At 37.1% G+C, this 16,468-nt stretch overlaps 1 long non-coding RNA gene across 5 annotated transcripts in view; it reads right to left on the reverse strand.

Annotated features, from left to right (window-relative positions):
- LOC142138558 (uncharacterized) overlaps window positions 1-16,468 on the reverse strand; it is a 41,135-nt gene that overhangs the window by 12,524 nt on the left and 12,143 nt on the right. Inside the window, exons 3-5 of one of the 5 annotated variants that reach the window (XR_012688054.1) lie at window positions 16,102-16,194; window positions 14,029-14,063; window positions 10,143-10,188 (exon numbers count right to left, since the gene is read on the reverse strand). This is a non-coding gene — a long non-coding RNA (uncharacterized LOC142138558). Of the gene's footprint in view, window positions 1-9,507; window positions 10,189-14,028; window positions 14,064-16,101; window positions 16,195-16,468 lie in introns of those variants that run through there. The other 4 variants (XR_012688052.1, XR_012688053.1, XR_012688051.1 and 1 more) reach the window with 4 other exon arrangements.

Consider the following 16,468-nt stretch of genomic DNA (forward strand, 5'->3'; position numbering starts at 1 on the left):
CTTCACTTTGACTCTTCAAAGTAGAGTACTATGGGTTTTTAGGGATCTAAACTCTCATGTAACCTGTTGATTTGATATGACGTAATGGGTCTCTTCTTAATTTGACTGTAGTGGAACTCACAAGGCTTCCAGAACCCATAATAGGCCTGATAAAACTGCTACCCAAAACATTTTCTAAATCCTGATTTTAAATAATCTCTATTTGCATCAAGGTGTAAGTAAAATGGAAGCTGCATCAATAGTCACAAGTACACCAATGCATTTCATTACACAAAGTTTGTGTTTGACAATGGAAGCCTTAATGTCCCCTTAATTTCATGAGCTAACCTATATTACAAAATAAGAATAAAAAGGTAGTAGTTTAGGATAAAACTGGGACAATTAAAATTGAGTGTGTTGCCAATGTAGTAGTAATATCATTACAGTATGATAATGTTTCATCTATTTTAGATGATGTGCATATTGTATTCTCTAAGTACTTACAGCATCCTTAAAATACTAGAGCATATAATCATATAATCAAGAGCAATTGCGCAAATGTAGATTGTCTGAACCATGTTTCACACTTATCAAATGGCCCTCCACGGGGTCTGATTCAATTAACTGTGAGATTCTGTAGCAAATAAAATACCACATTTATGGTCATGAAAACATAGCTCATATTTGCTGGCATTTTGCAAGCAGAGGCATAGTATATGTCAGCAACTAGTGTAGAAGGCTTTTGTCTGTCTCCCCACAATCTGTGTAAAAAGCACCAGATATTCACAATAAAAAGAAAAACAGGTAACTAGGGAACTGATAGAGTTGATGCTGTAGCTAGAATATACTTGGCGACTTTTAATTTTTTCCTCTGGGACATCACGGAGGAGGGGGTTGGACCGATCGCTTCATACTGACCCCGCTCCCTCCAGCAAAATGACAATTCTGTTGTGGGGGCAGGGCTAACCTGACGCATTCGGCCTGCCCCCTCCCCCGGGATCTCCCAGAGAAGGCTCAAAGTTGGCAGGATTCTGGAGAACCGCTTGCTCTTTCGGAAGTCCCGTAGGCCTACCTGGAATTTGGGAGTCTCCCAGACATTCTGGGAGAGTAGTCAAGTTTCAGCTAGATGTCCGCTTCAAAACATTAAGACAAAATATTTTACACCCCCAAAATAGTGGACCATATATCATTCTTTTGGGGGACTAAATCTTTGCCAACCATACACTGTACAGAGAATATTGATTAAATCCTACTAAAAATGGGTCACTTCCTGAAAGTGTGTCACTAAATCTGTGGCCTTGTCCCCCATACATCCTTGTATAAAGTGGGAAGTCTCCACTGAAAAATGATTAAAACTTATTTATCTTGAAAAACAGGGGATCCAGTCATTCTTCTATAGTCAAACACCTGATATGTTTTGCTATCAAAATCTCTTCCACTCTCAGGACCATGTACCCATTTGTGAGTTGAGTTAAATGTGGAAAATAGATCCATATGGTCTATTTTCCAATCTAAAGCCTATCCCATATTAATCATTGGCTAGATATACTGTTGTACTCTGTACCTAGCTCTTACCTGGGCCAACTGTACCATGTGCCCTAGGTATGGTACCTCCACCCCCTCCTCATCTACCCAATGTCACAGCTAGTCACACTACTCAGTACAAACCTCTCTAGAAGAGAGATACCAAATACCAACACCTTTATATATTACATATATCTTTATATATTTGCTATAGTTATATATTGGAGAAAAAGGGGGATGATATTATTTATTTACTTTTATTTTTTCCCAAATATTAATTAAACATAGGGGGGATTCAGGAGTCAAAAGAGAGTCTAGTTGGTCTCCCGATTGCTTGCACTTATACATCCAGAGCAAAACAGTAACAGTTAAGCAAGTTTTCCTATATTTATTGGCACAGGCTGCCACAGTAAGCCCGATCTCAGACATTCTCTGCCCTTACGTAGCTTGTTGTCATTGAGGGAATGTCCAAGTCATGTCACATTCAATTTTGAATGCTGTCTTCTGTGATCATGGGGCCACAAACTGAACAAATCGGATCCTGGCCTCATACCGGTTTCCCAGTCTGCCATTGACAGCAGTGGTCCAGATATGGTAGCACACTTAGCCCACCATTTCGAAATGGCCATTTGCAGACATGAATCTCCAAAGTGACCGATTGAAAACAGCAAACTTTTTTTGTGTGCAAATGTTCTCTATGCTGATATTTGTGACTATATTAATGACAGATTGGGGGAAGTTACATAACTATGTTTTATGATACACTACACCATGTTGTGATTTTCTGTGATTAGTTGGAGTTTCAAAAATACATATATTAATGTGTCTAATATGAAAAATGACAATAATTGAATTAATAAAACATTGAAGCAAGCCAGAAGACCAGAGAAGAACAGAATAATTACTCTGGGAATGGAGGAGTTTGGAAAATGACCAGGAATGTTTTATGGCTCTTATCTATTTTCACTGTTTCTTCTACATCAGGATGGAAAGTGAGTTTCTAATTACAGTGAAAAGACAATAAATTATTATAACTGGGAGGCTTATGTTTGTCAATAAGACTGTGCTTTTGAGGAGTGATCAATCCATGCAGTGTGGCAGTTTCACCTTTTACATGGTCTTGCTGTGAATTTTTAAACTTCAGATTAATAATATGTTGAAAATCACTTTTATCAGTCAGTGAAGACAAAGCTAGTGGAAATGAAAAAAAATGCTGTGGCTACAGTGTATATTATAATCTCTGGCTTGATCTCACATAATGCAAAAATGAATATAAAAAGTTACAAAGGTTGCGAGAAAATTCAGATGTAACAATCTCATATGCCAAGAGAACTGTTTCCTCTAAGACAAGTGGTCTGCCATATGGACTGAATGTGTTAGGTAAAACCTACCGCTCAAGGTTGCAATGAACAGCAGATTCTCATTAGACTAAGAATAAACCTCTTTTTTCCAGATCACTCATTTGAAAGAAAATATATTACTTCTTAAACAATGCTCAGGACGTTAAGGGAACAAGGGATCTTTTCCTTGTGTAGTGATGTAATTGAATTTGCAAATGTTTTACCTCAGAATGATCCACAATATATAACACTTTACTGTTTTGTGTAACACTAAATACTTGCAAACATTGTACTGATTTTACTTAAAAGATTATGTACGAAAAAAAACAATGATCAATGTCTTAGACAAATCATAGCTTTTTCATCATCATCATCATCATCATCATCATCATCATCATCATCATCAATGTATATAGCATCACTGTACAGAGAATGTTTGTCACTCACATTAGTCCCTGGCCCATTGGAGCTTACAGTAAAAATTCCCTAACACACACACTCACACACTAGCGTCAATTTAATAGCAGCCAATTAACCTAGCAGTATGTTTTTGGAATGTGGGAGGAAACCGGGGCACCCGGAGGAAACCCACACAAACACGGGGAGAACATACAAACTCGACACAGATAAGGCCATGGTGGGGAATTGAATTCACGACCCCATCGCAGTGAGGCAGAAGTGCTACCAACTAAGTGCTGCTCTTTCATTGTTTTCTGTGTTTAATATTGGTATATTTTGTGTTCCTACCATATTACTTGCAAAAAGTTAAGGGCAGATGTAAATAGTGGATGTTGATGATGATCGCCGGCACTAGTGAAACAATTGTGATTTGCTGTTTGCGAATGCCCTGCTGACATTAATCGGTGCCTTCTTTAAAGCACACACATATATTACTTGTGTGTTCGTGTTTAAGTCAATAGTATTTCATATACCTGAGATGGAGTTGTTTTTTCCTATTTTAGAGTTTTTTGTAGTTTAATTGATGTTTAATAGCACATACATAGTTTGCAGACAAAGCAAATGGTTATAAACATAGACGTTTGTGTGACGTACTTCTGGCATAAAATGGGCACATATGCTTCTGGTGCAATCTTGCAGCTTCGCATATGCCCGCAATTGAGGATTTTATAGTGAACAAAATTTGCAACGGCAACTTGGTGCAATTGAGGACAAGCTTTCATCAGCCACTGTATGTAGTATAAATCTATGATTATTTTTCTACTAACAATCTATTGTACTTATAGGCAAACCGAGGGGGGGGGGGGGGGGAGTTGGGTTCCTAGTGCCTGGAAATCCCCCTCCAAGCCTGGGCACTGTATAATTGAGGTGGCTGGACCCTGCTCCCGTTTCACACGGCTCTGCTTGAAAAGGGAGAGCTGCGTGTACATAACAGTAGTCCACGCAGCATTGCCCATGTATATTATGGGGATAGAAAGAGTTGGAGAGCAGCCAAGCACTGTCTAAAATTATAGCCACGCCCCCATGCATGCTGGTCACGCCCACTGGCGGCATGTCGTGGAAACCCTCCTCTACAAATCCTGTGTTTGCCCCTGGTACTGGTAGACCGCGTTAATGCAGGAAAAATAGGGAGTGCAACGTTCTAAAATTTTAAACTGTGCAGTTGTGAACAGCAACACTGACTCTTGTTTCTCCTTTTATATATGCATTTTTTAACACATGAAAAGCACATTAGAAGCATGTAGGTGTACACCAGCTTTTAGCATTTGGTTCTGAGTCTCCTCTTTACTAGATGGTTGTCTATGGGTTTTAGCTGCTTACCATATTTTCATTAAAACAAATAGCAACAGTGATAAAAACACACAAACATAAATACTGGAGAGAATGCATGCTGTAGTCAAAGAGTAAATGGACATATTTATGGATATTATTTTTTAGCAAAGCATTAAGTAGCAAGTTCATTTTTATTATATGTCCCGAAAGCGCAATAATATTCAATTTTACACATCACGTCATACAACTATGTTTTGATTTTAGTTTTCATTAAATTTATTTACAAAGTATGTAATTTGTTATAAAGTAAATATTGCATTGTTTGCCATTTTCTACTTCAATGTAGAAATTAGAGATCAGTGCATTATTTTATGAAAAGTCCTTAGCCTATCATTGGAATGAGCATGTTCATGATCTGATTGGCTACAAGTTGTTCTATCCCTGCCCATTACAAAATCGGGATGTAAAAAAAAACAGGAGATAATGGTTAAATACAAGAATCAAACTCACCTTAAAAGGCATCAGACTACCTATATTTGACCTACAAAATATATCTTTTTTTGTCATAATAAATATTGTATGATAATAAAGTTGGTCAATTTTAGATTATATTATTTGTATTCCCTACCGTTTGGTGTGACTATAAGATCTGGGACATCATTTAAAAAGAAAAGAACTTGATAGTGAATAGAATTTATTTTACTTTATCTTTCTTGGGGGACTTTGGCTAACACACTTCTAAACCTATATGGAGTCAGTATAATCCATAAACAAATATAGAAGCCTTGTGCTGCATGTGAGATATAATAATGTTAGGCTTATAGGTGATAAGTCACAAGACTTCTATTCATTTAACAACAGTTTGTATAGAAGTTAACATAGGTAAATATATGAATATATCTCGTAAATATAAGACTTTACAAGAACAATAAAAAGTCTAAACCAGCACTTAAAAATCTACAAGTCTACATTGCATTGATTCTTGTGAACTGGTTTAAGTCAATAGAGTTAATAAATCACATTTCTCTGAGTGTGCAAACACCACAACCTCTAATATATATATATATATGTGCTTGAGAGATGTTAAAAATATTTTCCGACATTAGCTTCCTAATGGCACCATGAAGCATTTAAACCATGCGATTGACCTCTCTTTACTTAATCATTTGTCTTTGAACAGTCGCTGTGTCGCAACCTTAAAAATAAACGTTTGCGATGATGACACAACATTAGCGCAGCTGCTCCAGTCATTTTCCAACTTAAAGACAAAAAAAGAAAACAAAATTCAGGTCTTATCAAGATTTCTAAAAGAAAAACAGATGTTGCCCCATCATTATCATGGAGGTGAAATGTTTCATTCCAAAAATGTAATAAATCCTAATAAAGAAAATTAATGTGAGTTCTGCCCCCATCTACACACAGATACCTTAGATAAATCGACTGATAGATACTTCCAGTACATATTATTATTATACATGTGAAAAAACACAATAGTTTAATGCTGTGAGTCTTGTGCAGTTCAGCAATACATTCTGCATTATCTACAACTGAAAATAATTAGACATGAAACCGTTTTCATTTTTGTTCACAGAACCAAACACTAATAAACCACTTAGATTTTTTTTTTTAAAGGTGTAGAGAAAATAACTTTTTAAAATCAGTGTTTGTGTGGATTACATTTCTTTATTGTATCTTTCCTTTTATATGTAATTCCTTGATTATTCAGCACCAAATTTGAACATCTAGGAAACCTACATGAAGTCATTTTGTTGGGCCCCTTAGACATGGCTGCCATTATGAATTGTGAAGACACGTTGTGGAATGTAACCAGAAAGGGTAATGCATTGTTACGTCATTTGGTTCTAATCCCTTAACTAGCCTGTAATGAGTACAATATGTATATTTTCTTTGGGGCTTTGGTGATTTATATGCCGGCTAAGTCTTAAACATAAACTTAAGTCATAAAACAAACTATAAACAATCTAGGTTTGATTTGACACACGTAGATTGAAGTAGATTTGTTAAGATTGCGTAGTTAAATGCACTAGCTGCTTGCAACAGTATAGTGAGGCTGCTTTACAGCCACTTATATGAAAGCGCAGTCTAGAAGTGTGTGTAAATAGAGACACATCCATGAAAACACTCCACAAGAACAGTATGCCAAGTAACTTTTTGCTTTATTTGACTAAGTGTTTGTGGCCGTGATCCTATTAAAAGTGATGTCTTACACATAATAACAATACTAGTAGGTAGCATGCACACATAATCATCATCGCCATTTATTTATATAGCGCCACTGATTCCGCAGCGCTGTACAGAGAACTCATTCACATCAGTCTCTGCCCCATTGGAGCTTACAGTCTAAGTTCCCTAACAAACACACACACACACACACACACACACACACACACACACACACACACACACACACACACACACACAGAGAGACAGACTAGGGTCAATTTTTGATAACAGCCAATTAACCTACTAGTATATTTTTGGAGTGTGGGAGGAAACCGGAGCACCCGGAGAAAACCCACGCAAACACGGGGAGAACATACAAACTCCACACAGATAAGGCCATGGTCTGGAATTGAACTCATGACCCCAGTGCTGTGAGGCAGAAGTGCTAACCACTTACCCACCGTGCTGCCCTACACACCTGTCAGTAATAGTCTCAGGTGCTCAGCGAAACGTTTCCCTCTATGTAACTGCCCAGACCAAGAGTAGTTTGCAGCTGACCAATCATATGTGTTACAGAGTTGACTTATTTTGTCATCAAAGTAAAAAGACATTCTATGGTAATAACAGCAATAACGATCAGGGGCCCAAAAACAAGTCCAGATTATAATCCAACTGAAATAGATCAGTTTGTTATTGTCTTGCTGTCAGAAAATGACCAGTATTGTCCTCAGTGTGCTGTCATCTTAAATTCACACTAGCAGGCCCCAGTGAGGCCAGAAGAGATCCTGAAAAATTCTTCTAGTTGGCCACCTATATGTGGCCCCATATTGGCCTCTGATCCCATCAGCTGGCATGGCTAGCATAATGGTAGCTGTGGCTACCTGATGGTTATATGTTTCTTAAAAAAAAAAAACTTCTTCTATTACAGTGATGACTAACCTGTGACACTCTAGGTGTTGCAAAACTACAAGTCCTAGCATGCACTGCTAGCTATCAGCTAGTTATCTACTGGCAAAGCATGCTGGGGCTTGTAGTTTCGCAAAACACCTGGAGTGTCACAGGTTAGCCATCACTGTTCTATTAGAATGCCCACTTAATCTGACTTGTTGTGTTAAGTTCTTTTTTTTTTTCAAGATTAGAAAACTTCTCACCAATGAAATGTAGAGGACTATTCCTTCAATAACGTGTAATGTTGTGATGAACAACAGTTATGTGAAGAATTGCATTAAAGGATATTTCCAATCACAAAATATTACTTTACTCACTGTCCCCTGCCCCCACCAATTTGGAGGACTGTGGAGGTCCCATACCAGGGACCACCACAATTCTGGACTACTCACCAACAATGCGATTACCACGTGAAATCTAGACAACCATCCTCTTCTAACGGAACAGACATTAAATAAAAAGGGAGTCTGTAATACCAATTGCAAAATGTCTATTAAAGATCTAAAGACATTGATTAATGGCCGCTTCAAAGAAAAATAAAACTTCACAACTGCAAACAATTATGGAAAAGAAAGTGGAGATTATGAAACTGAACTAGGGCCCTAACAGTACAAATGCAACATTTTCTCTCTCCCACCGTCTTCGCCTTTTATTGTGAAGAAAACTAGGTTCTCAGTTTCGATTCTGGCAGAGACTTATAGTTCCTCATCCCAAATGTTCCTGTTCTGAAATCTTATACGTAGCAAATTTTGTTCAAGTACAAGCTAGGCGTTTTTTCTTAATTGATGTTTGAAATATTAAACATTATCTACTGTACAAAGATTAAATGCCTAAGTGTTCCTATTTTGAAAACCAAGTCTACACAATAACCTAATAGCACAAATCACATTCCATGAATTTTGTAAACATTGTGGTGTTTTTAGCAATAAATTGATGCAAGATGGATATTATATCTTATTTATATATCACGGTACCTTCAAGTACAAACTTAGGGCAGCTGCAGAGCTGGTTCAGTTACAGCATACATGGCAAGCTGGACTAACAGAAGTAGAAGCTCAGTTACAGTTTATAGTCATGAAACCATGCCATTCCATATGTAGTGATGGCGAATTCTGGGGAGGAAACACTATAATAGTGTGACATAATAAATATGTGTATAGTGAAGAACATATATTACTGTGTAATGTTTAAATCAAATACAGCTCATTTCAGCATTATATGTGTAAGTATAATGCTGAAATATACTATCTAAAGTATACTATATATTATAATATATTATAGAGATAAAAAGCTGAGCAAATCTCACCTGGCTCAGTCTGGTTTATTGAATAAGTAGTTCTATTGTGCTATTGGCAAATCCTAATAGAGAGTTTAAGGTATAAAAATGATTTATAATATACAGATCTTAAATGTGTTGCTCATTTTCGCAGTAGCAAAAAAAAGATTTCTGTTCAATAACCAGATTTAAAAAGATTGGGTTATATATACTGTGTATAGAGTATTGAGAGTATGGGACCTATTAGCTGAACAGTTCTGAAATCCAGTGCGATAAAAAGAAAATAAGTGCTGCTGCTTGATGATAATGTCATGCATACCAAGTGTGCTTCCTACTATAGTGTATAAATATCTAACACTTTATATACAGTATGTAGATAAATAATATATATATAGATTACTGGCTGCTAACAAATTGACCCTAGTCTGTCTGCCTGTCTCTGTCTCTGGCTGTGTCTGTCTGTCTGTGTGTTACTGAATTTAGACTGTAAGCCCCAATGGGGGCAGAGACTGTACAGCGCTGCGGAATTAGTGGCGCTATATAAATATATGGTGATGATTATGCAGCCTTATCACCCAAACTAATTACATTATGGCTGTGTTGCCGCTTTAAACTTTATGGGCCTCAAGTCTAACGCATAAGCACAAAACGTGCTTTGGGCTACATGCGCAGTAGCCCATGATCTGGCTCAGTCGGCTATCAGACTGAGACAGATCTCTCCTTGGCACCGCTCTATGCTTAGAGAGGCAGAACAGGTAGTGGGCGAGCCTAGCAAAGTAAAGGTGTGTCCACACTCTTTATACGCTATGCTATGTTGTGCTATACTATGCTGAGCTGAAAGCAGCCGCAGATAGGTCTCTAGGAGATGTGTCCATGCGGGTGCTTTCTCCTGGTGCAAGATCTGTGTTGATCATGATGACCATCAGCACATACCTTGCTGTATTAAAAGAAGAAGGAAAAAAATAAGTACATTATTTTAAAAAAAGGCACACTTTTTTTAAAAACATTTATTTATTTATTGATCTGCCTTATGGCTCTTAATTGTAAATTGCATCCAACTGTATCTCAGGCTCTATGTGTGTTAAATGCTTTTTATGAGGAATGTGCAATGTTCAAATATAAATATATATTTAGATAAATTAGATTTTGAGGGTATTCACCACTGGTCATGGAAAATTATTCTGGTGTCCACCCAGGTCTGTACTCCTGCAAAAAAAAAAAATGTTTGTTATTTGTTTTTTTTCAAACTTATTGTCATTAAACTGCTCACATATTGCAATCTAGTTGCTTGCTCATTGATCTGGTCATTTGCTGGTTGTGTCAATTGGGTGACCAAATTGCACTGATCTGGGTCCTTGTATGCCATCAACTAACACTGGCATGGTTCACACAGACAATGATGTTGTCGATGCCCCTCCCCTGTGAACTTCCAATTTTCAAGTGCTGGGATCCATCAGCAAATGTCACTGCTTGTTTGAGCCATGCCAGTTGAAACCTGGTAGTTAAATCATTGGATCATTAATCGCTTTGAGGGACCTGGTGGAATGTGGAGTAACACACTCAGGTTCCAATCAATACTAATTTCCATTTCCAATCGATACTAAATTTTACATTTAGGGTGGTGTTTTTCTTTAAATAAAAACATACAAATAACATATCGATATAATAGACATCAGAGTGATCTAATTCTGTGGTCTTTTTGGTCAAGTTGTACAGAATTGATTACACCCAGCAACCAGGACAAAGGGTTCAATAATTGTCATCAGAGGACATCATACACACACTGCAGTGGCGCACGCAGGGGGGGTTTATGGGTCTCCAGAAACCCCCCCCCCTCCGCTAACTTAGTGCTCACCATAGCGGCACTGTACTATACAGCAGCCGCAGCGCTGTCAAAGAAGCGTCGCAGCGGTGCTGTATACAGCACCACCGCGGATGCTTCTTTGACAGCGCCGCGGCTGCTGTATAGTACAGTGCTGCCGAAACGGAGCTGCTGCGCATGCGCATGCTCTCTCTTTTTGGGTCAGGGGGGAAAACCCCCCCCTGACAATCCTGCGTGCGCCCCTGCACTGACTGGTCGATCACATAAATATCCAATGATTATGGTTATTGCTGGCACACACAAAGCAAGGTCAATACATTGTGTCAAAAAATACCATTCAGCTTGTGGCCTGCAGGATAAACAGACTGGTGTGACATGCACAAGATGCTTTCTGCACTTCCATAGTTACTTTATTCTAGAGATCCACACATATACTTATGATATATGCAACCATTCTGTGTCGCTTCTCTGACTGTGTTTAGTTCTCAACCTGCTGAGTAGCACAATAAAAGAGAGTTCTCATTTTTTGCAGCCACAATATATTTAGGAAATTGTTTTGGAATTATAACATATAAATAATAATAATAATAATAATAATAATAATAAATAAGCTGACTTAGTTAGGAGCTAATGCTTAATCAAACACTGTATCCCTGGGATTTGATTATGTGATGTTATAACGCTTAATCTGACAGTGCTTTATAGTTTTCAAGGTCTGTTATTTCTTATTTTTAATAGAATGTATCTAATAGTGATATTATTTAAAAAAAAATAGATGTATTGAAGCCAAATAATACATATTTTAATCTGGTCATTATTTGATGTAAAAACAATAAACTATTACAACCACAGCATACCTGGTTTTAGAAGTGTGACCAATCATAATATAAATCAGACACCAGCATCTGTAAATTCAAGTATGCAGTCTGTGCTGAGAATAGGGCTTTATATAAAAGTCTAAGAGCCCTTCCACACGTCTATCATACACGCGTATTTAGTCTAAATGTGGGTTATAGAAATATGTGTGATGAACATGTGACACATATTTAAAACCCAGATTGGCAAGTGTTGAAATTATACTTTGACAAAGATGCCAGTTATATAGCATTGTATTGTATTATTATATAGTTAGGAACAAAGCAAAAAACAAGAGTAAATTTGGTCCTGGACAAACATGCTGCAATGCACGGGGTGCAAATTAATTAATATCATGTTTGCATGCAAGGAAAATGCTGGCTGCTTTTGTTTATAGTGTATATATACTGGCAGCTTTATTTTTATTCTGAAATTTAGAGTTGATATATATCTATATATATATATATATATATATAGATAGATATATATATATATATATACACACATATAGTTAGAACCATAAATAATATGTCCGCACATTTTACAGTTGCCCACCTGCAATGCAACATGGATTTTGCCAAGATGCAAATTTGCTCCTTTATTTTTTTTCTGTTCTCCTAACTCAGCATCAGGCCCTTAGATTATGGGATGGTCTCTATATATTTGTGTAGGTTACACATAGGGGTGGTGAAGCTGCAGTTATTTAAATCAGAACATCTTAGTGCAAATATGTTTTTCCTGCATCATTATATATTTGTTTTCAAATTAAGTTAGGACTAAGGCATCAGACAAAAGATACCTAAATAAAGATAAAAGTAAAAATGTAAAGGGTTAATATACTTTATTTATAAGAGTTAATCCAACTTGTATAATCCCCTCCAAAAAATTGATAGTTTCATGTGAAGTGACAAAACGTTGGATATGGTCCTTCGAATCTACAGTAGTTTGTTTATATTTGAACCTTTGAAAGAATTCTGCAAATGATGTGGGAGATGGAGACAAAGGCAATCCGAATACTGTGCTTAAAAGTGGAAGTGGAACATGTTCAGATATTGACATAAAGTATTAAAACACTGGCAACTGCTTAATGCTGTGACATAAAAAAGGTTATTATGTAAAATACATATATCAATATACAAAGCTAAAAACTCACTAAATGTACACTGAAACGGACCAATTTGTGATATGCTTTTAGGTTTATTTTGAATACTTACAGGATTATGTTATATGCTACTTACTGATGTTTAAACAATAAAATCTAACGTGACAATCTGCAATTTTCAAGACAGCATTGAACACTTAGTAACTGGTATCATCTATGACTGTACAGTCCCTATCTTGCAATGTATCCCTATTTAATTTGCAGTTCTGCAAAACAGAATAGGGGGCATCTCATACTTACAAACTAGGATTTATTTTAACTCCTTCTGACCTTTGCTTGCACATACGTAGGTAAATAAACTACAACATGCCCTTTTTTAACTTTATTTTCAAATCTTGTCTCAAAAACTTCCTTGCACACAACTAATGTCCATGGCAATCAGGGCCTGATGTAGAGTCGGACGCAAGTCCAACTCATGAGTGCAAAAAGAACTTTTAACTAAGGACCCGTCTCAGTCTGCATCAGACTGAGACACATCTCCCACTTGCACCTCTCTGCGCTTAGAGAGGTGGAACGGGGAGGTTAGTGGGCGAGTCTAGCATGCAACGGCGTGTTCACACTCTTTACCTGCTATGCTGAGTTGAAAGCAACCGCAGATAGGTCTCTAGGAGACATATTTTTTGCTGCTTTTGCTGGTGCTTTCAACTGGTACAACAGACCTTGCTGTATTAAAGAAAAGAATTTAAGAAATAATTACATTTTAATAACGGTGTGGCCCCCTCCCAAGCAGCTTAACCAACCCTACTGCTTTTTGGGGGGGAGAAGCACGATTATTTTTTTTTATTTTTTTTTTATATTCGCTTATTTATTTATCTGCTTTACAGGACTGCTGTAACTGATACTCTTAAGTGTATCATGCACACCGGCCCATAGGGCAGATAATGAGGTGTGTTTGTGCAATTTGCATAGTATTCTGAGTCGCACGGATGTAACTTAGCCTTGGAATACTGTGCAAATTACGGGATACATTATACACTTATGAATTCAGTGTAAATTGCGTCCGACTCTACATCAGGCCCTTATTATTTTAGACGATCATTATAGTAACACTACCCTAGAGGGAGCGAATCAGTATTTAGCCACTACTTTTGCTTAGCATATCTGTACTTTGTAAAGGACACACATTTGTGCAAATCAACCAATGTATCTAAAAATAAAAAATTTTAAATTGTGACACACAATAAGAAAAGCTGCTATGTCCACCTACCTTCATATATAAAGGATAGTGAAACCAACTGTAAGCTGGGAAGAGAAAGTAAAATTTCAAAACAATTGACAGAAACTCCAAAGCTCACTTGTAGTTGAAACAACAACTTGGAAAAGTAGTCCATTTGATAAGCAGGTGCTTTCATGAAAACAATCTGTTACCACAGGTGAGAGCCTGGAAAATACATAATACAAAAGGCAGGTAAGGCATTTGCTGCTATTAAATTGCCTTTAGTCTCTCTCGGTCTGTATGTGTATGTTAGGGAATTTAGACTGTAAGCTCCAATGGGGCAGGGACTGATGTGAGTGAGCTCTTTGTAAAGCGCTGTGGAATTAGTGGCACTATATAAATAACTGCTGCTGCTGATGATGACTAGTATATGATGTGAAAACTGCATCTTATGTGCTAATTATAATAAAATTAATAAAGTACACTCTCCATGTACAATTTGCATATTCTTGCCTGTCTGCCTCCAGTTTTTGTGCTATTTTTTTTCAAAATAAGTCTAAATTTACCCCCATCATCTATACAAAACCATTGGGTCTTAAAGAAAGAATGCCAGATTAAGTATACCACTTGGTGATAACATGCGTATATACATCTTAAAGGGAATCCTGGGCTGCTTCTGCCAGGATTAATGCCTCAGTCTCCACTATATGAATGTGCCTGGGGACCTTTGGTTCACTAGTGATACCATAATGATGTCATTGAGGAATACCTGCACTTGTGTTGGAAATCAGATTTGTGATGTGCTATTTGACATATAATACTGATCTATTCCTAGCTGACATTGTGGATCTATCCTGAGATGATGAAAAAAACACAACAATAAAAATAAATAATTTACAAAACTATTGGAAGTTGTTAAACATTTTAACTGATCAATATAAAGTAAGCGTTATTTTGGTCTTCTTTTTATGACCATTCTCTCCCATGAATTTCTCATGAAATACGATTATATTCATTATTTCTTCTTATTCCAATATGCTAGAGAAAGCCAAACTTGACACCAGAATAAAAAAATAACATAAAATAAACTTTTTTTAGCTTATAGTATATAAAAAGTTGTTTCTGGTGAAATGTACACATTGTAAAAAAAAAGGGTCTGTGTCATGAATGGCGGAGACCGCATCAGTGATTAAAAGTGATTTCTGTTAATAATTTCTTGCATGAATTATGTCCTGCCTGCAACAACCCTGCCCCCTCCCTCACTCACCCTTGCAGGACTGCACCTAATTGTCCTGTGATCAATCACTGAATTTTTCAATGTCAACACTAATCTCTGCTTTCTCTCATTTACAGTGCCATTGGCTTATAAACTGTCATACTAGGCACATGCAGCGGTATTGATATACTGTAACTTAGCTGACATATGTATCAATGCTGATAGTTAAAATACAATTATTGAGGCTCTGTACATTTGTTTTTTTAAAAAAAACGTGTGTTCATAAGAACACATAGTCACCCTCTGTTTTGTTTTTTTTACTCCAAAATATTTTTTATTATCTTCTTATCCCACTAATGAATTATTGAGATTTAAGGTGCAAAATCTGGAAATCACTGTCCAACTTAACTTGAGAATCAGGCAGGAGGTCCTCGTGCAGATTAAACGGGATGGTGGCATTTCCTCTAGACGCATTTGTCTGTTACAAAACCTGCACTGTTTCAAACCTTGTCAAAGCCACAAAGGGATTTGCTGAATTTCCCCTCTCTTGTAGGGAAGCCGTTTGGTTTATAGTAAAATGCAGGTTGTAAGTAAACCTGAGCTGTGCCTCTTACTTTGTACTGTCCCCACAAGGGAAACACTGGGAGAAAGAAGATGCTGGGTCTGTGTTGAGGACACCTGTAATCCTTGGCCCTGGGATGTGTGTGATGATTGGTTTGAGAACGTTTACATTCCAGGTTTAGGACAATGCAGAATGTATGATTCACCACCTACTGACACAATAACCCCACGAGGAAAGAAGAGTCGGGGATTTATAAGACCTTCTGTATATTATCATAAAATAAAGTGGAATCCCCGCCCAGAATCTAAGCAAATGCAGATAAATCCCTTAGGTTTTATACTGCTACCTTAAAACGCCACTAAGTACAAATGTCCAAAGATCAGCAACTCAGCGCTTGTGCGTTAGTAGCTGATCGATTCCAATGCGTCACAGAGGAAAACTGCGGAATATAAAAAATTTTTTGTAAAAATGAATTCGAATTATAATTACCATTTCATAATAAATATAGGATATATTTTTGCCTGGCATAGCACTTGGGGGGTTCTTTTAATGAGCGCTTAGAAAAATAGTGACGTTTAATAATTAAAGTATAATTAAACTATAGAAGATGTTGTCATTTGAACAGGCCCCAACATTTACCCTACATATATCAGAAATAGGGCAATACTGGGTGCGCACAGTAATTGAGCTGTTTCCATTGGTCACCGAAACAA

Source organism: Mixophyes fleayi, chromosome 2 (assembly GCF_038048845.1).
Source record: "Mixophyes fleayi isolate aMixFle1 chromosome 2, aMixFle1.hap1, whole genome shotgun sequence".
NCBI classification, from domain to species: Eukaryota; Metazoa; Chordata; class Amphibia; order Anura; family Limnodynastidae; genus Mixophyes; species Mixophyes fleayi.